This window comes from Dama dama, chromosome 32, assembly GCF_033118175.1.
Source record: "Dama dama isolate Ldn47 chromosome 32, ASM3311817v1, whole genome shotgun sequence".
Lineage (NCBI taxonomy): Eukaryota > Metazoa > Chordata > Mammalia > Artiodactyla > Cervidae > Dama > Dama dama.
In genome coordinates, this window is record NC_083712.1 from 16836079 (window position 1) to 16859921 (window position 23843).

The 23843-nt window shown below is 37.5% G+C and overlaps 1 pseudogene; it reads left to right on the forward strand.

Moving 5' to 3' along the window:
* The first annotated feature begins 405 nt into the window (after window positions 1-405).
* LOC133050399 (Y-box-binding protein 2-like) lies at window positions 406-4629 on the forward strand (annotated as a pseudogene).
* Window positions 4630-23843: the final 19214 nt, after the last annotated feature.

The following is a 23843-nucleotide window of genomic DNA, read 5'->3' on the forward strand; positions in this document are numbered from 1 at the left end:
TAATTTCTTATCTTAAATCCAAATAAGAAATGTATATTTCATATTAATTTTTGGAGGGATAAGACTAGTCTCAACAGAAATTATAATAAATTTAAAAATATCTATATTTTTATATCTTCAACAAATTTAAGCACATTGAATGATAATAAACAGCTCTCTGAGGTTAATAAAAGCATGCAGAAATGTTTCTACAACTTTAATAACTGTTGCCTTTTTGTGCAATGTGATTAGGAATAATGTATACCTTTGCTTTCTTCTCTTTGCTTGCTTGCTTCCTTCCTCTTCTCTTTCCTTCTCTTTTTAGACCATTTCTCTTAGAGAATAATTTTCTTTATCCTCTCCAGAAATACTGGATTACAGGCATATTGCTTTCAAACAACAAGAGCAAACCTCATCAGTTTAAGAATGGAGAGTGCATCATATAATGAGTTTATGTCTGTATCTCTGTTACCAAATGGATCTAAAGTGACATCTCAGGCCTCTGTTAATGAGATTGTCTTATGTAAGGGAATCTGGTAATGGGATCATAACAAATCCAATTATTTAGAGATAATGTTAACACAAATCAAATTAATTAATGTTCAGTTTGCCCTTGACAAAAAAAAATTAAAAGAGTTAACCAGAAACACAGGGTGATACTAGTGATGAAATATCATATTTTAGGATCAAAGTCTAGACTTTGTAAATTGCAAAGTTGATAGAACAAAAGTAGCTGTGCTTTTGAAAAAGACATTTCAAAGAAAAATGTTTTCAAGCCCATCAACAACTGATTCTCCTTGATCAGCCGAAGCTACATTAGGCAGTTCATTTGTACTTCCAGAAATTACAAGTACTATTCTATTTTCTAAAGTGCTCTTCTTCTATATACAATGTGTTTCTCCTTCAAAAACTACTAAAAAGCCACACCTTATATGCAGCATCCTTAGCCTAAATTTCAGTTGTTCTATGATAGCCATCACTACCTTTATTTAAATGCACTCTAATAGATGTTGATACATTTGTTTATACAATAGCTGTGCTATTGATAATGGAAATGCATGTTATACAGTAATCATGTGACCATGTGGGAGAAATATTTAGGTAGAAGTTCTTAGATAATTTTTCATACCACATAGAAATAAGTTGAGGTATAGTGTTAAGAGAATATATTGCTATGAATTATGTCTCTTTATTAAAGAACTGCTTATGATTAATGTGTACATGAAAATGAAAATATATTTAAAACATAGACTGAATTGCTTCTGATTCTATGTGTTACATCAGCATACCATATTACATATTTAACTACTATTATATACATCTCTGTCTAATGCAAGCATGAAAGAGAAAAATGAATATTTGTTCATATGTCATAAAATTGTTATTTTACTAACTCATTCCATCATTTTTTGAGAATTATGCAACAAGTTTCTTCTAAATGCAGCAAACATAGACATAGAGCATTACACAGACAAAATTCCTGTTCTCAAGGAACTCACTTATATTTATTTTGATGGAAAAACAAGTAGAATAGGACACTTAAACATAGAAATAGAAAAGCAAACCAAGAATTGGACAAGGTATTTTCAGGTAGTGATGAATGCTATGAAAAAAACTATGAGTAATGATGGAGATCATGCACACTTTGTTGCTAAATTTATCTAAAGAGATTCATATGAGTTGAAACCTGAATGGGTAACTTGGAACTAAGTATTTTAAAATCTGGAGTCCAATCATTTCAGTCAAAGGAAATAACAAATGCTATGACCTTGTAACCAAGCCAAATACTTTTCCCTAGAATTCTTTTTCTCCTTCATTTAATTAAAAAAAAAAAAAAAAAAAAAAAAAAACCTTTTTCCTCTAAGTTTAAGCAGGACACATATCCACATTTCCCACACTATTACAGGAGACCCTGTGAAATGAGCAACTATGGACTATGAATGGATATAGGCTTAATTCATAGGTCATGATCTGTTAGGATATGGTCCCTGATTTCTTATTCCTGTGGGTTGAAACTTGTAAGTGATGCTGATAGCTAGTTTAATCAATGCAAACAAAGACAAATCTCTAAGAAGCTATAAGATCAGCAAGCTGGAGGGATCCTTGGCCTACCCTAATCTGTTACATGGAACAACAGACTGGTTCCAAACAGGAAAAGGAGTATGTCAAAGCTTTATATTATCACCTTGCTTATTTAACTTATATCACAGTACATCATGAGAAACACTGGGCTGGATGAAGAACAAGCTGGAATCAAGGTTAGGAGAAACATCAATAACCTCAGATATGCGGATGACATCACCCTTATGGCAGAAAGCGAAGAACTAAAGAGCCTCTTAATTAAAGTGAAAGAGGAGAATGAAAATGTTGGCCTAAAACTCAACATTCAGAAAACTAAGATCATGGCATCTGGTCTCATCATTTCATTGGAAATAGATGGGGAAACAGTGGAAACAGTGATAGACTTTATTTTTTGGGGCTCCAAAATCACTGCAGATGGTGATTGCAGCCATGAAATTAAAAGACACTTGCTCCTTGGAAGAACAGTATAACCAACTTAGCATAATAAAAAGCAGAGACATTACTTTGCCAACAAAAGTCCATCTAATCAAAGTTATGGTTTTTCCAGTAGTCATGTATGGATGTGAGATTTGGACTATAAAGAAAGTTGAGTGCTGAAGAACTGATGCTTTTGAACTGTGGTACTGGAGAAGACTCTTGAGAGTTCGTCCCTTGGACTTCAAGGAGATCAAACCAGTCCAACCTAAAGGAGATCAGTCCTGAATATTCATTGGAAGGACTGACGCTGAAGCTGAAACTCTAATTCTTTGAGCACCTGATGGGAAGAGCTGACACAATTGAAAAGACCCTGATGCTGGGAAAGATTGAAGGCAGGAGGAGAAGTGACGACAAAAGATGAGATGGCTGGATGGCATCACCGACTCAATGGACTCAGAGTAAACTCCGGGAGTTGGCCATGGACAAGGAGGCCTGGCGTGCTGCAGATCATGGGGTCACAAAGAGTCTGGCAGGACAGAGAGACTGAACTGAACTGAACTGAATCTGTTACATGAGAGAGAAATTAATTTCTATTTAATGTGAATCATGGAATGTTATTTTTTCCATCAGTTTGGCCTGAACTATCCGTTACTTCTTCTACAAAGGAATAAACTTTGGTGTGTATAAGAAAATGCTAGAAAACAAGTATTCATGAAATAGTGAGCCTGAAGAAAGGTTTCAATAAATTATTTCTGAGAATTAGACTGTGATCAACTTCTCAATGGTCTTATCAGTCCTTTCAATTACCTCCAATATGAAATTTTTCAGAGGAAAGTAAATTAATTTGGCTTTCTTTTTTAAAAGAGAACTTTGTTGCAAGCAAAATTGATTCCAGAGGATCAAATGCAAACAGAAACACAGTAACAAAACTATTTAAATCATCTAGTTGAGAGACTGCAAAAGGTGTGCTCCATGGAAAGTCTGAAAAGCATTTAGTTATATATTTGATATATGTAATTACTGGTAATAATATTCAAATACTCATTAAATACATAATCATTAAAAACTGCCTGTGTTTCACCAGCATGTCAAAAACTGGATAAATAATGATGAATGAGACATGATCCCTAAATTTATTGATGACTATAAATAATACATTATAGATATATAATTTGAAATTGGAATAAGTGCTACAAAGAGATACACGGTAGGATGTTTGGGGGATGAAAATAGAATTCACTTAATTTAATTATGCCTCACTAAGGAAACACTTGACCTAATATGTAAAATATAAACAGTGATCCTGAAACTGATCTCTGGTGGAAAAGCAATCCAAGTCCTGGGCACTATCAAATGGTTCAACGTGCGCAATGGTTACAGATTTATCAACAGGAATGACACCAAGGAGGATGTCTTTGTTCACCAGACAGCTATCAAGAGAAACAACCCCAGGAAGTTTCTGCGCAGCGTTGGGGATGGGGAGACCGTGGACTTCGATGTCGTGGAAGGAGAGAAGGGCGCAGAAGCTGCTAACGTAACTGGCCCTGGGGGGGGAGGGGGGGGAGGGCGGTGCCAGTGAAGGGCAGCTGCTATGCCCCCAACCGAAGCAGGTTCCTCTGATTCATTCCCCGGCCCCACCCAGCTGCCCCGCCACCCATGGTGGCAGAGGCTCCATCAAGCGGAACAGAGCCAGGCAGCGAAGGGGAGCGTGTCGAAGACTCTGGGCAGTGGCCCAGATGACGGCGCCCACCACCCTTCTTTCCGACGGCGCTTCGTGCGAGGCCCTTGACCCTCCAACCAGCAGCAGCAGCCCATAGAGGGCACAGACAGGGTAGAACCCAAAAAGACAGCCCCATTGGAGGGAGACCAGCAGCAGGGGGATAAGCGGATACCCCCACCCAGATTCCAGCCCAGGTACCGAAGGCCTTTCCACCCCAGGCCACCCCAGCAGCCCACCACAGAGGTGGGGATGGCGAGACCAAGCCCAGCTAAGGCCCCACTGACGGCTCCCAACCTGAGCCCCAGCACCCACGAAACCGTCCCTACTTCCAGCGGAGACGGCAGCAGCCCCCGGGACCCAGGAAGTCCACAGCCCCAGAGACCTCAGCCCCCATCAACAGTGGGGACCCCCAAACCACCATACTGGAGTGATTCCAACTCAAAGGACACCCAGAGCCACCATCTGGTATCTGCCAGTTTTTCCAACTGACCTGTACCCTACGCAGCACCTTCCTCCCCTCTTTCCCATAATTCATGACATCAAAACACCTGCTTTTCCCCCCATTCCTTGAGACTCAGGAGGGCCAAAGCAACAGCCTTTTGCTTTTTTTTTTTTCCCCACAACAGCAAAGAGTTGTGGAGAACTCTGGGTAGAGGAATGAACAAATGGTGTGCAGTGGGAACAAGTGGAACAATACATGACATGTAATGGGAAAGAACTGTATTAGTAAGGCAAAAACTGTAAAGACATAATATGAAAAAAACAACAACATTTCTAGTATATACCCAATAAATTAAACAATGTATAAAATATTAAAGAATATGCCCATAGGATATCTGTATAGCCAGAATGACTTAGAAATCAGGAAAACAATATTTTGAGTAGCTATCATTAGTAAATACAACTTTGCTTTCTCTATAGAATGACAATTATAGCACAAAATTCAAATGCATTATGATGAGCAGATTTACCCTGAAATTTCTCCATTCTCTGACATATTTCCACATAACTTGTCTTATTGGTGAATCTAATTAATGATGCCTTTCAACTAAGATTATCACCTATTTCACTGCTAAGTATCATTAAATTATGAAATATGTCCTAACAATTCCTAGGAATGTTTTTCTTCCAAACTTCTGATTTTCCTTTGTACCCTTGGATCTCATCTGCCATCGGAAAAAAGGCTGTGCCTTCTTTCTGTGTATGGAAGGATTAAAATCATTAAAAAATACCAAAGATACGAGGCAGATTAGCAAGTCTGAATGTCAAATTCACATCTTTAAAGAGTTGGGATCAAACTGGATTCTTCAGAAATACCCAAGTTTGTTCTGTACTTGAAAATTCACAACTGAACTCTTTCCCTTGAAAAACATCATACTTTAATTTGAATTAACGTTTGTTTAAAATCAGTCTTATATTATTACCTAATAGGAGAAAAATTGATTTTAATAATGTGACATATTTAGTTTATGTGACTCATTTTCTTCATGCCACATCTTTCTTATTAATAAGAAAGGAGTGTTTGATTTACATGTTGGTATGATAGTCTTAATTTGGTACAAGCTACTGCCATTAAAACATATCCTTACACGTAACTGAAAGTCCAGTTCACATCTCACCCCTCTTAGTTATACAGCTCATTGACAGCTGTGTTTGCTGGCAATGGATTTTTTAAAATATTAAGAAAGATCTCTTACTTCATATCACCATTATGGTAAAATAGTGAATTTTTTGTTGTTGTTCAGTGGCTACGTCCTGTCTGACTCTTTTTGACCTTGTAGACTATAGCCTACCAGGCTCCTCTCTTCATGGGGTTTTCCAGGCAAGAATACTGGAGCAGGTAGCCATTTACTACTCCAGGGGATCTTCTCCACCCAGAGATCAAACCCGAGTCTCCTGCACTGCAGGTGGATTATCTATCGCTGAATCACCAGGGAAGCCCAAAGTAATGAAGACAAATACCTATATTCACAACATGTGTACATTTAAGTTACAATTTAACAGACATTTTACTGGCTTTACTTGCTCAAAATTGTTCTTTCATATTTTTGTCCATCTCCTGACTATGCCCAGGTATAATGCCATTGCAAAGTATCTCATGAACTTCCTTCTTACAGCAGATTCACCTGACATTTCTAATCATCATGCTCAGTATTGTTTTTCACAAATGTCAGGGCAAAGGTATATATATGCTTACATGTTAATATGTTGGTCTGCGAAAATCAAAGTGCTACTTTACAAGAACAAAGCCCTGCAAAACTCTAATGTTTGTATGTAAAGTGTTATACAACTGCTTCTGTCAACTTTTTTATTCAAGTCTTTCAGTAATCCTCTTATTGTTAATTTATTTTGTTTAATATTTTAGGTGTAAGCGCTGATTAAGTTTGGATGCTTTCATTGCTTCACCAGCCAGAAGAAAGCAAGCAAGAAAGAAAGAAAGTCAAGAAAGAAAGAAAGTGAAGTCGCTCAGTCGTGTCCGACTCTTTGCGACCCCATGGACTGTAGCCTACCAGGTTCCTCTGTCCATGGGGTTTCCCAGGCAAAAATACTGGAGTGGGTTGCCATTTCCTTCTCCAGGAGATCTTCCCAACCCAGAGATTGAACCCGGGTCACTAGCCAGTAAATCTCTGCAAATAACACTTTAAATTTTAATGCTCTAGCAAGTTTTAGCAAGAAAATTGACCTCTATACTAATGAAGCCAGAACAGATATTTTCAGAGTTCTTTCCAATATTACTATTTGGTTTAACAATATTACTATTTAATTTAATAATATTCCACGGAATAATTATATCTTTTCAGGAAAAAAAATTTTAGAGAAGCTTGTGTCACCATCTCCAAACTGAGGCTAAAATACACATTTCAATTTCCTCTTTAATAATGTTAAATGATAAAATTTTAAAATATATTTTATTAAAATTTATTAAACTAGTATTTCTTGCAAAACGTGATTAGCAGAATGCCACCATTTTATATGTAACCTAGAAATATATCAGAGAGTGGAGAAGCTTCAGGGTATATCTACTTATCATAATGCATTTAAGTAGTGTGATGATGGTTGTTCTGTCCAAATTCAGTCACTTTCCTCTGAAGATTTTCTTATTGAATGTAATTGAAATGATTGACAAGGCCATTCATAAGTTGATTTTAACATACCTTCAATGTGCTCACTTTCAATGATCAACAGGTACTTTTTTTTGGTAACTATTTTATTTTTTATGCCACACTTATTTTGATGTATATATTGAAATATACTTTTATCTCTGCTAAACCTAATAATTATAACTTATGACATGTTTTATATATTTGATGTTCATTGTTTAGAATTTCATTTTTGTTGGGTTTTTCAAAATTATTTGCTTATGACACATTGGGGGAAATAGTCCTTTACTGTATACGGTTTTAGGAGCATTGAGATAATTTATATTCCTACTCTACTTTCTTCGTGTAGTTTATGACTTTCAACACACTTTTGTTTTAAAGTTCATTTGTATTTTTCTTTCCCAGATGTAAAGTTCTTCAGGAAATTATATACAACTCTTTCCAGATCATAGTAGAAGCCTGTATAATAGCATAAAATAGCATAAAAATCAGTCAGTAAATAACCGTGGTATTTATAACAGCACACTCATTCATATAGTATAAACCCTTCAACAACACAATATTCCTGTTCTTAAACTAAGTAATAATAAACATATTCTAATACTTGATAATATTAGAACTGACAGGAAAGTCACTGGATCACAGTAACTCATATACATACATAAAATGATTCTCCAAAATACCAATGGTGTTTATCATGTTAACTTCTGGCTACTATGACTTTCAGTGACTTATTTTGTTCCTAGTGCTCTGCTGTATACATATATATTTCCTGTTATTCTATAATATACAGGTGATAATTTAACAATAATTACTCTAAGTTCAGGGCTTCCCAAGTGGCACGAGTGGTTAAAGACCCCCCTGCCAATATTCTTCTGAAACATAAGAGATGTGGTTTCAATCCCTGAGTTGGGACGATCCCCTGGAGGAGGTCATGGCAACCCACTCCAGTGTTCTTGCCTGGAGAATCCCATGTATAGAGGAGCCTGGCGGGCTACAGCCCATACAGTTGCAAAGAGTGGGACACGATAGAGCAGCTTAGTATGCACGTACTCTAAGTTCAATGCAATATAGTCACAGTGTCCACTTAAACTTGACATTTATCTTTATGTTGCATATATTTTATTTAAGTCAGTAATTATTTAAGATATTAGTAAGATACAAGTTTAGGTTCCTCAAGTGTAAGTGTAAGAACCCCAATTAAATAAAACAAAAAAAAATTATGCTTTTTATTTCATTGCTTATTCAACAAATATTTACTGATTACCTATTATATGTCAGGAATGTCAAAAGTATTACATATGTAGCAAATAAGTAAAACAGGTATAAATCTTTGCCCACATATGCCTTATTTTCTAGGTAGAAGAAAGAGTCCAACACTCACAGTATTTCTTTCCAAAATTATCAGATAAAGAACAAGCAAGTTCACATAACACATTTAGATAATCATCTTGCTGCATATGTTCATTTCACCATTTAAAATATCAGCTTCTTTGGTCTCTTCTAATATACAAAAATAGCAAACTGTCATTTGAAGTATATCTTTCTTCACAATTACAATTATTCCTCTAACATGCAGGTTAAATTCACTACAGCACATTTCTTAAAATAGAAAATAGTGCATTGAGTTTATCTACCATCTCATCCATTATACTTATGTAGTATTTAAAGGAAAAAATTCATATGCAATGTCCACAGAAGATAGCAGTATGTATACCTTTTAGATATTCAAGAAATGTAATCATTATAACCTTAACAAAGGATTCTTCAGTGTTATATATTCCAACTAGTTTATTCATTTCATATTCTAATACTTTTCCCCCCACAGATGCTACTTTATTGTTTTAAAGTAGTTGATTTATAAAACTGTCATCAACATAGTGCAAATTAATGATTCCAGCAAAACATATTTGTGATATCTTAGGTATGTGACAGGCAATTAAAAAAAAATTGTATTGATTTGTCTAAAATGTTAAATGACATAAGAGCCATACAGTAAAGTATTGAATAATTTAAGTAAATCAATGTTTTCTGAATTTTGTAGGAGTACAAACTGTCTTGGGTGCTAAGGTAAATCAATATAATAAAATAAAAATGAAGTGGTTTATAATGATGAATGCATGGGTTGATAATAACCAGAGGTAGAATCTCATTTAGCCATTGTAACAAACTACTTCCAGGCATCTTTTGTGCACTATTCCCATCAGAAAACATGGTATTATATAGTCAATTGATTTTAGCACTTAAATAGCTTTTCATTTGCAAGACACCTAGCCTCAGTATAAACTAAACCTTTCACTGAGTGTCATTAGTTATGGCTTGATTTAGAATGATAATACATATTTACTACCATTAGAGCTATTTTATGTGCTTTATGTGGTTTGTAAATAACATTATATTTATGAAGATATGAGAAATGTTCATTTGTTGTGCTCCTATATATTTGTAGAATTTAGGATTTAGCATTTTAGTGCTTTTACTGATCTCTCTTTACTCTCATTCTCAATGGTAAATCCAATGGAAAATATATTTAATTTCATGTAGCTAGTTCTATATACAATTTTTAGTTTCCCATTTTGTTTACAAAATGAAGTGTGGTATTATATGTGTATGTAAGGACATGTTTTTCCTATATTATGTCTTTTGCGGTTTACAAGTTTAAGATATAATGAAATCTTCAGAACTTTACTACAGGAAAAAAAAAAAAAACCAATGTATACATAAACACAAAGTTATTCAAAATTTAATAGAATTCAGATTTACCCTGAATTCTTTTCACATTCACCCACAAAGGGCAAAAATTAAAACAATGAAAACAGCTACAATTAGCACTACTGCAAATGTTAACATCAATGTTGTAGCACTGATGGAGGTAGATAATTGCTAAAATAAATACTTCACTCCTTATCCCCTTTCTAAAAATACAGAAGAAGATCATCCCACAGAAAAGGCCAGAGACACTAGAAAATCACCCAGGAAATACAGGTGGAGAAAAGAGAAATTCTTTCTGAAATAGCCCCAAAGTGGACAAAGATCTAATTCAGATTACAGAAAAGGAGAAATATATAATTGTCTCTCATTCACTCTTGATAGTAAATCATGGAGTATCAGGTATGGACCATGTAGTCAAACTGTCTTGGGGCTGGGTCAATTATTTTGCATTGTGAACTTGGTAAAATTATTTGGATTCTGATACTATCATCTTTAGAGAAAAGGAAAGATACACCCATTTGAATGCAGAGTTCCAAGAATAGCAAGGAGAGATAAGAAAGCCTTCCTCAGTGATCAATGCAAAGAAACAGAGGAAAACAATAGAATGGGAAAGACTAGAGATCTCTTCAAGAAAATCAGAGATACCAAGGCAACATTTCATGCGAAGATGGGCTCAATAAAGGACAGAAATGGTAGGGACCTAACAGAAGCAGAAGATATTAAGAAGAGGTGGCAAGAATACACAGAAGAACTGTACAAAAAAGATCTTCACAACCCGGATAATCATGATGGTGTGATCACCAACCTAGAGCCAGACATCCTGGAATGTGAAGTCAAGTGGGCCTTAGGAAGCATCACTACGAACAAAGCTAGTGGAGGTGATGGAATTCCAGTTAAGCTATTTTAAATCCTGAAAGATGATGCTGTGATAGCACTGCACTCAATATGTCAGCAAATTTGGAAAACTCAGCAGTGGCCACAGGACTGGAAAAGGTCAGTTTTCATTCCAGTACTAAAGAAAGGCAATGCCAAAGAATGCTCAAACTGCTGCACAAATGCACTCATCTCACACGCTTGTAAAGTAATGCTTAAAATTTTCCAAGCCAGGCTTCAGCAATACGTGAACTGTGAACTTCCAGATGTTCAGGCAGGATTTAGAAAAGGCAGAGGAACCAGAGATCAAATTGCCAACATCCACTGGATCATCAAAAAAGCAAGAGAGTTCCAGAAAAACACCTATTTCTACTTTATTGACTATGCCAAATGCTGTGACTGTGTAGATCACAATAAACTGTGGAAAATTCTGAAAGAGATGAGCATACCAGACCACCTGACCTGCCTCTTAAGAAACCTGTATGAAGGTCAGGAAGCAACAGTTAGAACTGGACATGGAACAACAGACTGGTTTCAAATAGGAAAAGGAGTACGTTAAGGCCATATATTGTCACTCTGCTTATTTAACTTATATGCAGAGTACATCATGAGAAACGCTGGGCTGGAGGAGGCACAAGCTGGAATCAAGATTGCCGGGAGAAATATCAATAACCTCAGATATGCAGATAACAGCACCCTTATGGCAGAAAGTGAAGAAGAACTAAAGAGCCTCTTGATGAAAGTGAAAGAGGAGAGTGAAAAAGTTGGCTTAAAGCTCAACACTCAGAAAACTAAGATCATAGCATCCAGTCCCATCACTTCATGGCAAATAGATGGTGAAACAGTGGCTGACTTTATTTTTCTGGGCTCCAAAATCACTGCAGATGGTGACTGCAGCCATGAAATTAGAAGACACTTACTCCTTGGAAGGAAAGGTATGACCAACCTAGACAGAATATTAAAAAGCAGAAACACTACTTTGCCAACAGAGGTTCATCTAATCAAGGCTATGGTTTTTCCAGTGGTCATGTATGGATGTGAGAGTTGGACTATCAAGAAAGCTGAGCACCAAAGAATTGATGCTTTTGAACTATGGTGTTGGAGAAGACTCTTGAGAGTCCCTTGGACTGCAAGGAGATCAGTCCTGGGTGTTCACTGGAAGGACTGATGTTGAAACTGAAACTCCAATACTTTGGCCACCTGCTGCGAAGAGATGACTTATTTGAAAAGACCCTGATGCTGGGAAAGATTGAGGGCAGGAGGAGAAGGGGATGACAGAGGATGAGATGGTTGGATGGCATCACTGACTCGATGGACATGGGTTTGAGTAGACTCTGGAAGTTGGTGATGGACAGAGAGGCCTGGCGTGCTGTGGTTCATGGGGTTGCAAATAGTTGGACATGACTGAGCGACTGAACTGAAACTGAACTGACTATCATCTTTGGGCTTCCCAGGTGGCTTGGTGGTAAAGAATCTGCCTGCCAATGCAGGTTCAATCCCTGGGTTGGGAAGATTTCCCTGGAGTAGGGAATGGCAACCCACTCTAGTGTCCTGTTGGGAAATCCCATGGGCTGAGGAGCCTGGCAGGCTACAGTTCATGTGGTCACAAAGAACTGGACAAGACTGAATGACTGAGTGTGCACACACTATCCTCTTCTACAAATTGGGAACAATAATAGGATTTATTTCAAAGAACTGATACAAGGTTGAAATGGTTAATTCTGTACAAGGTGCTTCAGTTTCCCAGGTGGCACTAGTAATGAAGAATCTGCCTGGAAATCCCACAGACAGAGGAACCTGGCAGGCTATAGTCCATAGTGTTGCAAAGAATCAGACACATCTGAAGTGACATAGCACATACAAGGTGCTTAGCAGAATGCCTGGCCTAAACTCTGGAGATGCTCTTATTTTTGTAGCACCATTGTTTGCTGTGAGAATTGCTCTGAACTAAAATGCAGCAAATTTTGGGAAAAGAGAAAACCTCTGAGATGCTTGTTTGGAGGGGCAAGCAGGTTAATTAGACTCTAGACCCCTCACTTACTTTTACTGAACAATAGGCAAGAGAAACATCTGGCTAGTGGAAGAGCAGAGAATGTGGGCCTTTTGGACAGAAAGCAGGAATAAATCCTGAGATTAAGGAAAAGTTTCCATGTCCATAATCACAGTCACACCCTCTGGCAAAGTATGTCACCAATGACACATCATCACTTAGGCAGGTACAGAAAGCTTACATAGTGCTCATGAAACAGGCCAACAGGAAATGAGAGAGTCAGGCCTCCATAAGATAACAGACTAGAGATTTTCAAAATGAAAACTTTTGTTGTGGGGAAAAATAAAAATCTTAGTAATGAGCTGAACCGCAGGGGCAAGAATAATAAGAGGCATTCACTGAACAGAAACAGGATAATTTTCCCATGGGAAAAGGCAATGTTTATAGAGAGAAAAACTTTGAAAGAGGAGTTATTAGGTATAGAAGAAAAGGAATATAAAGGTATAGTAGGTATAAAACAGAAGACAGGGACAAGAACATTGAAAAGGAGGAAAGTATTAACTCTTATATTTTTTTTTAACTATACAGAGAAAAGTTACGATGTTGACTAAACTAGACTCTGCTGGAGATGTCAACGTTTCTGCACAGTCTTCTCAAGTGATGACTGTTCTCCATACATCTGAAAAGATCTTGAACCACTGACTGTGGATATAGGATAGGTGTCTTTCCTGCTCTTCATCAGCTCACTGAAGCCATTTCCTCCCAGACGTCCCTAAAACTATAAAACTTATATCGTTACTTTACTTTACCAATTATGAAACTCACTGATGTCACTTCCTAGTACCTAGCTACTTCACCCTCGCATGTGCATGTGTGCTCAGTCATGTCCAACTCTTTGAAACCCAATGGACTGGAGCCTACCAGGCTACTCTGTCCTTGGGATTTCCAAATACTGGAGTGGGTTCCCATTTCCTCCTCCAGGAGATCTTCCCAACCCAGAGATCGAACCAATGTTTCCTGCATCTCCTGCATTGGCAAGCGGATTCTCTACCACTGAGCCACCTGGGAAGCCCCAATTCACCCTTATTGATTGTTTCAGTTTCTAATTCACTGTCATTGTCCTTACAAGTCACCTGTCTTAACTTACAATGTCACTATGTTTGCAGATAACAGTTCCAATACCCTAACTACTCACATCCTTGAGTATTCTACCCCACTGCTCTTATTCTTTACATAAGAAATTAACCAGATTTTGTCATTTCAAATATCTGCATACCTTTCATGATTTCAGTTTTATGTATCCCATTGTAACCACTGCTGACTGGCATTGGCAATCACATCCTGCAAAATTCAGACTCCAACAACCCCTCACCCATAGGAACTGCAAATTGTGTTGCATTTCACTGCCTCTCACCCATGTAGAGTTCTCTGGCCCTTTAGTCAGCTTAAAATACTATGGTCAGTCAAAATAATGTTTCTTTCACAAAATTTCCTGACTCTCCTTTTTCTCACTGTTTAAACTCACTTTGCAAAAGCATCATTTTTGGTTTAAACCCAGCTGTTGATTTTAGTCACTAAGTTGTACCCGACTCTTGTGTCTCCATGGACTGTAGTACACCAGACTCCTTTATTCCTGGGATTTCCCAGGCAAGAACACTGGAGTGGGTTGCCATTTCCTTCTTCAGGGGATCTTCCTGACCCAGGAATGGAATCTTTGTTTCCTACATTGGCAGGTTCTTTACCACTGAGCCACCTGGGAAACTCTAAACCCACTGTCAACCTCTGTTTCTGCATGGATGCATCTGATCAGCCTCCCTATGATGAAGGCACACACCCTTAGGCTACTCAACAGTCATACTTCTCCAGGTCTTCCATCTTATATTCTTCTAGATGCTTCTTTATATCTTTTCTCTCCTTAAATTTCTAGCTCTTTTCTCTTCTCCCTAATGTCAGGGAATGTCCTGATTTACCCTTTGCTGGTGTGACTGCTACATTAGGAAAGATGTTCTACAGACTCCCACAATTACATGTACCCACCTTTCAGGATCTGCACCCCCTGTTCTGCCTCTCCAACTGTTATCTTCATAAACTGCCAATGTTATCATGCCAAGTCAACCCTTCCTTTATTTTCTAGGCACAATCATCTTGCCACTTATGTATATGGCTCTAGCAGTTTTCTGTTCTCACTGATTTTACATTTTGTGTTGCTTTCTTCTCAGGAGCATAAAAATATATTGCTTTTCATGTGCAAAGAAACAAAACAATATGAAATGAAAAACACCACAAACTTGCTTAACACCATTTCTCCCAAACAGCCACCACACGTTATTTTCTCTCCCCTGCAAAATGTTTTCTCATTTCTATTAAATTCACTCAAATATTGGCTCATTCTCACAGATCCACTAAAATATAAATACAAAGTTAGTCAAGGAGTATTTCACAACATCTTCTTTGAAAAAAATTTATGAGCTGGTAACTACATAATAAGTAGGTTGAAAGTCTGAAGGAGGAGTACACATGAGGAAGTTTTGACATCGGAATAATCTGTCTCATTCATCATATAAGGTTAGGACGATTGGGAAGCAAATTACTTGATTTATGTCATACATTGAAACAAAGAATAATGACATTTGGGTATTTACTTATTTATTGTATATTGTTTCTTAGGGCCTTTGGAGAAAATATTGTGGGCACATTATGAAAACAAGCTAAGCAATAACATGAATTCCTCAATTAATTAAATTATACCCAAGTAGGCAGGTGCATATGTATGTGTGCATACAGACATATAAAAAATAGTTCTAAATAGTGATCAATAAATTATCACATGAGGTCAATGTATTTAAAATATGCAACAAATAATATTTTATATATAAACACATAACCATATCTACAGTGTACACATACTCCTCTCAGCTGCTACACTGCTCAGTTGCTTTGGGGTTTCCAACGACCTAAGCAGTCTTTCAGTGTCTAGAGATTTATTAACGTAAAGCCATCAATCAGGTCCTAGTATCATTTGAGAATGAAAAACATAGGTCCAAATCACATTTATTTACATATAAAGAACACTGTGCTTTTCACATTGTTATAGTCATGGGAAAGAGTGTGATATAATCAGTCATTTTAACTTTGCTCTTTTTCTCAAATTATTCAGAGAATATAACGTTTTCTAACTTTGGAACAGAAAATACACTGATTATTTTAATATTAAACATTTGAAAAATGGCAAAAATAAAAGAAAAAATAATCAATCAATAACTTTATTATTTTTATTCTTATTACAGATGAAAAGAAAGTATAACTTATTAAAATATCTGTGTCTTCCTAAATAGCTTGTGAGTTGGGAATCATCCTGGTAAGGATTCTCATTTTTAAAGCTCTAGTCTTTATTAACATCTGTGTACCTTTTTGAGGTTTTTAATGGGGGTGGATTGAGAACACATTTTAAATTTAATTTCTCCCCCAAATCCCATCAAAATTACAATTATTATGTAAAAAATAGCACACTTCTAATAGCACTGGTTATTGGAATACAGGTATTGGACAGAGATTAGGAAGACAGAAAATGTCTATGGTAATTAATAAAATGACTATCATATATACCATTCAGTCTTTTAATTGAAAGGCACATTGAGTTCCCTGACCTAGACACAGAGACGTGTTGAAAATTTCAATGAAAAATACATAATTTGAGAAATAATCTATATGATAAAAATACAGGTTATCTACAGAGTAATAAAAATCTAAAAATATCAAACTTGTCATTGAAAATATAGCTTGCTAAAATCAGTGTTGACTGGTAAATAAATATTCAACAACTGGCCCAATTTTAGCTTCCTGTGGTCTGAGAGAGATCTTGAAGGACAAACCAAAAAAACCAGCACAAAGAAGGTGAAAGTGTTCAGGTTAATCTTTATGTCCAGACGGGTGCTCTGTTTGGGGTAATTTGCGCAGGAAATTGACAAAAAGCAACAAGACTGAAAGCCTACATTTCTTTTTCATTTCTGAAAATGTATTGTTAAAGAGACTATGCCTTAGCCTGCAGAAGCCTGTGACATCTCTATCCCAAAATGCACCAACAAAAATTGAGTTGCAAATATTCTGTAGATCTCACAGAAAAGGAAAGACCACTCGGCACAACCAAGGTCAATAGACAGTAGAGAATTAAGTAACTTCTCCTAGAAAGCAGTACAGGGATGACAAATGGGCTAACTGGGGGAAACTGTCTCCTCACCTCAGCCAAAAGTCTTCATAATTCTGGCCAAGCAAAATATGATTATACCTATAAGAGAGTTGTTTCAGTATCTTTTCCCTTTCTTCAAATTATATGCTGTATTGTAACTACCTATTTCTGACAAACCATTTTATATTTAGTATGTATGGGGGCAGGGTGTGCAAATAACCTGCCTTGGTTCTTTTTTTTTTTTTTAAGTTTACATTTTAATAGTATCTCTGATCAGACTACATGGAACTACAATGGACCCTGAAAGAGGAGACCACGCATCAGCCAGAAATCCTTGAGTAGATGACACAAGGAAAAAGAACTTTGTGGATTTGCTGTGTGAATTAAAAAAAAAAATGTGCAGGTATTTTTTGAACCATGGCAGAGACCCTAGAAGCCCTCTAATCTCTTTTTACAATGTAAGTGTGTTTAGGTGGGCAATGATCAAACAGCTAAAGAGTTTTTCCAACTTTTCTGCAGAAAGGAGTGACACTGTGCCTAGGTTCTGACTATTGCAATGTAAATGTTAAAGATACAGTGGGGAAAAGACAGTCTCTCCAACAAGTGGTGTTGGAAAAACTGGTCAACTATATGTAAAAGAATGAAATTAGAACACTTTCTAACACCATACGCAAAATAAAGTCAACATGGGTTAAAGACCTAAATGTAAGACCAGAAACTATTAAACTCTTAGAGGAAAACATAGGCAGAACACTCTCTGACATAAATCACAGCAAGATCTTATATGACCCACCTCCTAGATTAATGGAAATAAAAACAAAAATAAATACATAGGACCTAGTTAAACTTAAAAGTTGTTGCACAATGAAGGAAACTACAAGCAAGGTGAAAGACAACCCTCAGAATGGGAGAAAATGATAGCAAACAAAACAACTGACAAAAAGTCAGCAGAAGACCTAAACAGACATTTCTCCAAAGAAGACATACAGATGATTAATAAGTACATGAAAAGATGCTCAACATCACTCATAATTAGAGAAAAGCAAATCAAAATCACAATGAGATATCATCTCATATTGGTCAGAACGGCCATCATCAAAAAGTCTACAAACAATAAATGCTGGAGAGTATGCGGAGAAAAGGGAACCCTCTTACACTGTTGATGGGAATGCAAACTGATACAATCATTATGGTGATTTCTTAAAAAACTAGGAATAAAACTACTATATGACCCAGAAACCCCACTACTGGGCATATACTCTGAAGAAAATAGAGCTGAAAAAGACACATGTACACAGTGCTCACTGAAATAATATTACAATAGCTAGAACATGGAAGCAACCCAGATGCCCATCAGCAGATAAATAGATATGGAAGTTGTGCTACCTATACACAATGGAATATTACTCATATATAAAAACACACACATTTGAGCCAGCTCTAATGATGGAGGAACCTAAAGCCTATTATAGAGAGTGAAGTAAGTCAGGAAGAGAAATACAAATATTGTATACTAATGCATATATATTGAATCTAGAAAGATGATACTGATTACCCTATGTGCAGAGCAGCAAAGGAAACACAGATATCAACAACAGACTTTTGGACTCAGTGGGAAAAGGAGAGAGTGGGATGATTTGAGAGAATAGCACTGAAACATATACATTAATATATGTAAAATAGATATCCAGTGGGAGTTTGATGTATGACACAGGGAACCCAAAGTGATGACTTCGAAGGACAGAGTAGGGAGGGACTTGGGGGGGGTGTGGTTTAGGAGGAAGAGGACACAAGTATGCCTATGGCCATTTCATGTTGATGTATGGCAAAAACCAACACAATATTGTAAAGTAATTATAATCAAATTAAATAAATAAATAAAATTTTAAAAAGGAGTCCTCTGGGATTTTCCCTTAACAGAAAGAGAATCTTCCCCTACCTCACTGCCTTTCCCATTTCTTCCTTCCTTGTACATAGTGATGTAATAGAGAAAATTGAGATGGAAATATTGGACCATGAGAATGAAGTCAAGTGTTGAAGATGACAGAGAAATCACACAACAATCTGAAAATTATGGAGTTTTTAACAAGTCAAAGACCACCACTTATGCAAGAAGTAAACTTTTTCATTTTAATAATTAATTAATTTATTTTAATTGGAGGCTAATTACTTTACAATATTGTGGTGGTTTTTGCCATACATTTGATATGAATCAGCCATGGGTGTACATGTGTTCCCCATCCTGACCCTCCCTGCCACCTCCCTCCCCACCCCATCACTCAGGGTCATCCCAGTGCACCAGCTCTGAGCACCCAGCCTTATGCATTGAACCTGGACTGGCGATCTATTTCACATATGGTAATATACATGTTTCAATGCTATTCTCTCAAATCATCCCACCCTCGCCTTCTCCCATAGAGTCCAAAAGTCTGTTCTTTACATCTGTGTTTCTTTTGCTGTCTCACATATAGGGTCATTGTTACCATCTTTCTAAATTCCATATATATGTGTTAATATACTGTATTGGTGTTTTTCTTTCTGACTTACTTCACTCCAGTTTCATCCACATCATTAGAACTGATTCAAATGCATTCTTTTTAGTAGCTGAGTAATATTCCATTGTGTATTTGTACCACAGCTTTCTTATCCCTTCGATGGACATCTAGGTTGCTTCCATGTCCGAGCTATTGTAAACAGTGCTGCGATGAACACTGGGGTACAGGTGTCTCTTTCGATTCTGGTTACCTCAGTGTGTATGCTCAGCATTGGGATTACTCGGTCGTATGGTAGTTCTATTTCCAGTTTTTTAAGGAATCTTTACACAGCTCTCCATAGTGGCTGAACTAGTTTGCATTCCCACCAACAATGTAAGAGCATTCCCTTTTCTGTGCACCCTCTCAGAAGTAAACTATCTTTAAGTCACTACTATTTGGAGTCATTCTGATTCAGTCAACTTCAATATTCAAACTAACAAAAGAATGGACTCCAGGAAAATAAAAATAAGAATCAAAGAAAATAAGGACATAAAAGGAGGCTCCACGAAGAATGACTTATCAGCAAAATAATCATTAAATTATTAAAAGTTAGAAGATAAAGATGTCTTTTGGTCAACAAAATGGTATTTCCCAGTTAAGGAAATGTACATTACAGGAAATGCAATGACTTGTCTATATACAAAGAAATATTAACTAGAGAGTCCAGGAAAACCATAACACTGTAGAAACAGTTATGGTATGATTATAAAGCAATCTAACATATGACATAGCTTTGAGAAATTAGTAGAGTGAAAGAAAAAGAAAGCATTGAGCTTGATGGTCTGAACATTCTCCATCAAGTAGTTTAAAGAAAAAGATCTGTATTTTCTTACTTGAAAGTCTATCACCATGCTTAATTGGGCTTCCCTAGTGGCTCAGCAGTAAAGAATCCACTCGCAGTGTAGGAAACCCAGGTTCTGTCCCTGGATCAGGAAGTCCCCTGGAAGAGGGTATGGCAACCCACTCCAGTATTCTTGTGTGAAGAATCCCATGGACAAAGGAGCCTGAGGCTACAATCCAGAGAGTCGCAAAGAGTCAGACACGATTGAAGTAACTGAGCATGCACTCATAATTATGTCATTTATATTTACAATAACCATGATACTGATTTGTAAATATATTTGAGTGGTATCATAACCAATCTTTTAAGCATGCTGGTAGCTATATATGAATGCTACATATGAATTTCCTTCATTTATAAGGTGTTGAGTTTTAGGAAGTTTTCTAAAATCTCTCTATACATCAGGGTTCTCATTTATAAAATGAAGTTTTAAGAATAGAACCCCATTTATAAAGTGGGTTCTAAAATTAGGACTGTTCTCCCAGGGTTGGTTTGATCATAAATTGAGATCATTTATCTCCTATATTTAGTACTTAGCACAGTGCGTAACACAAAATAAGCCATAACTGTCAGCTCTAAGTAGTGTTCAATACTATTCAATATATAGAATTGGTCTTTAGATAAAGCAATGTATTAATAGACTGTTATAGTACCAATGTTAGAGGCTTTAATGATGTTAGAGTAAAAATAAATCAGAGAGTAAAAGAAGTACAGCATTGCTACTTTCCTTACATTTGAGGATAAGGAACCGATGAATCTGGTCAATATGCAGATGACACCAACCTTATGGCAGAAAGTGAAGAAGATCTAAAGAGCCTCTTGATGAAAGTGAAAGAGGAGAGTGAAAAAGTTGGCTTAAAGCTCAACACTCAGAAAACTAAGATCATGGCATCTGGTCCCATCACTTCATGGCAAATAGATGGTGAAACAGTGGCTGACTTTATTTTTCTGGGCTCCAAAATCACTGCAGATGGGACTGCAGCCATGAAATTAAAAGACGCATACTCCTTGGAAGGAAAGTTATGACCAACCTAGAGAGCATATTAAAAAGCACAGACATTACTTTGCCAACAAAGGGCCATCTAGTCAAGGCTATGATTTTTCCAGTGGTCATGTATGGATGTGAGAGTTGGACTATAAAGAAAGTTGAGCGCCGAATAACTGATGCTTTTGAACTGTGGTGTTGGACAAGACTCTTGAGAGTCCCTTGGACTACAAGGAGATCCAACCAGTCCATCCTAAAGGAGATCAGTCCTGGGTGTTCAATGGAAGGACTGATGTTGAAGCTGAAATTCCAATACTTTGGCCACCTGATGCGAAGAGCTGACTCATCTGAAAAAACCCTTATGCTGGGAAAGATTGATGGCAGGAGAAGAAGGGGACGACAAAGGATGAGATGGTTGGATGGCATCACCGACTCAATGGACATGGGTTTGGGTGGACTCTGGGAGTTGGTGATGGACAGAGAGGCCTGGCATGATGCGGTTCATGGGGTCGCAAAGAGTCGGACACGATGAGTGACTGAACTGTATATGGTCAATAAATATATCTAAATTGAATGGATCAAAAAAAGTTACATCCTATTTTAAATAATAATGGTTAACAGAGAATAACCATGAATTGCATAAATGAATAAAAATTTGGGAAAGGAAGCTGAAGATAAATGAAGTCAGTTAATTGGGTATGTGATTCATATCTTTCAGTTTCCTCTTATGACTAATAATAACATGATGTGACTATTGTGCACAGTTTTGAACTTACGCATATTAATGTAATGAATTCTCATACTTATAAGAGATATACCATTATTGTTCTATTTTAAAATTACAGAATGTAGGCAAAGAAATTCATGAATTTTTCTGAAGACCCTAGACTGTCTGCAGAGGCTGTATCCCTGTTTACTGCCTGTAAGAACAGACAGCAGGATATGAAATCTCAAATTGCTGTACTGCATTTTAATTGTATTCATTAGAATTAGGCTAGTAATAATCAAATTAAACAAAACCAGATAGTTTAAGGAGTGGTGAGTTCTAGAAAACAGGCTGCCACTTGGCAGTTATGAAGGAAGTGTGTCACAAGCTACATAATTTATTTTTTACAGCTAAAGTTTTCTTTTATCACGTGAACATATTACTTCTTTCAAAACAAAACAGGAGTTAAACTGCTATATTTTTGTATTGTGGAAGCTGTGAAAGTTTATTTCTTGACACACTGATTTTTATAATTATACTGTATTACCAATCATATTTTTAACAATTTCTGAGCTTCCTGTTCTACCTTTCATATGTGTAACAAATATTTATATGTGACAAATTTTCATTTAATTTTATAATTGTTCATATTAAATTATAATTAAGTTACAATTTTGAAAACATTACAAACTTAGAAATGGTAGTAGTCTTTGCTTTACAGTAAACCTATTATTCATATTCTAATGAAAATATATATTTTTTTTTAATCAGGGAGGGGTTTATTTTAGTCAAAGACTGATCCTTGTAGGTTGGTCCCTCAAAAAAGAGCTTGGTCTCTCACAAAGCTCCTTGAAAAATGACCAAGGCCAAGATTAATAAAAACAATTTAATCCCAACCAAGTACTGGTCATATCAGGGGTGAGGTGTTGCGACCCCAGCTAGGAAAGCTGAGGTTCCAAACTATGCAACCAGTTCCCTGCCCGAGCCTCACAGGTACAACTGCTACGCTGGAAACCAGGCCCGAGCTCAGCGTCACGTCAACCCCGAGGCCCAGGCTGGCTCTGCTGGCCACGTGGCGATGGCCCCATGCATGGTACAACCAGGGAAAGGACTAGAAGACCCTCCTGCTCTCATGTCCCAAGACAAAACACAGAAGCGCAGCTCAAGTCCACTCCCCGTCCTGCCCACTCAGGCCTCCTGGACTCCCAGGAATCCGCCAGAGGACGTCGGGGTCCTGAGACCACTGCCCTGCCGCCCAAAGCCCAGGTGCTCAGCCGGTGGGGAGGAGGCTGAGGGCCAGTGGCTGGTTGGGCGACTCCGGCCTGAAGCCTGGGAATCACCTTCGAGGGCTGCGCTACACCGCCAGGACCGCGGGGCAGGACGCCCGGCCTCAAGCCTCCCTGAGGAGCCGAGAGACCCGAGGCCAGGGACTCACTCCCCATGCCCGGGGCCCTGCCACCTGAACTGGCCGAGTTGTGACCCAAACGTCCACCTGTTCGGAGGTGACGAGAGGCTGGCCCTCAGGGACGCCCCTTAACTTACCCCAGGGCAGCCGGGGGGCCGGACCGCGCAGGACTCACCTGAGAGGCGATGCTCCCGTGCGGAGGAGGCGACACTCTTGTTTAGAGGCGACACTCCTGGACGGAGGTCACACTCCTGTTTGGAGCTGACACTCCTGGGCGGAGGAGACGCTCCTTTGTGGAGATGACAGTCCTGG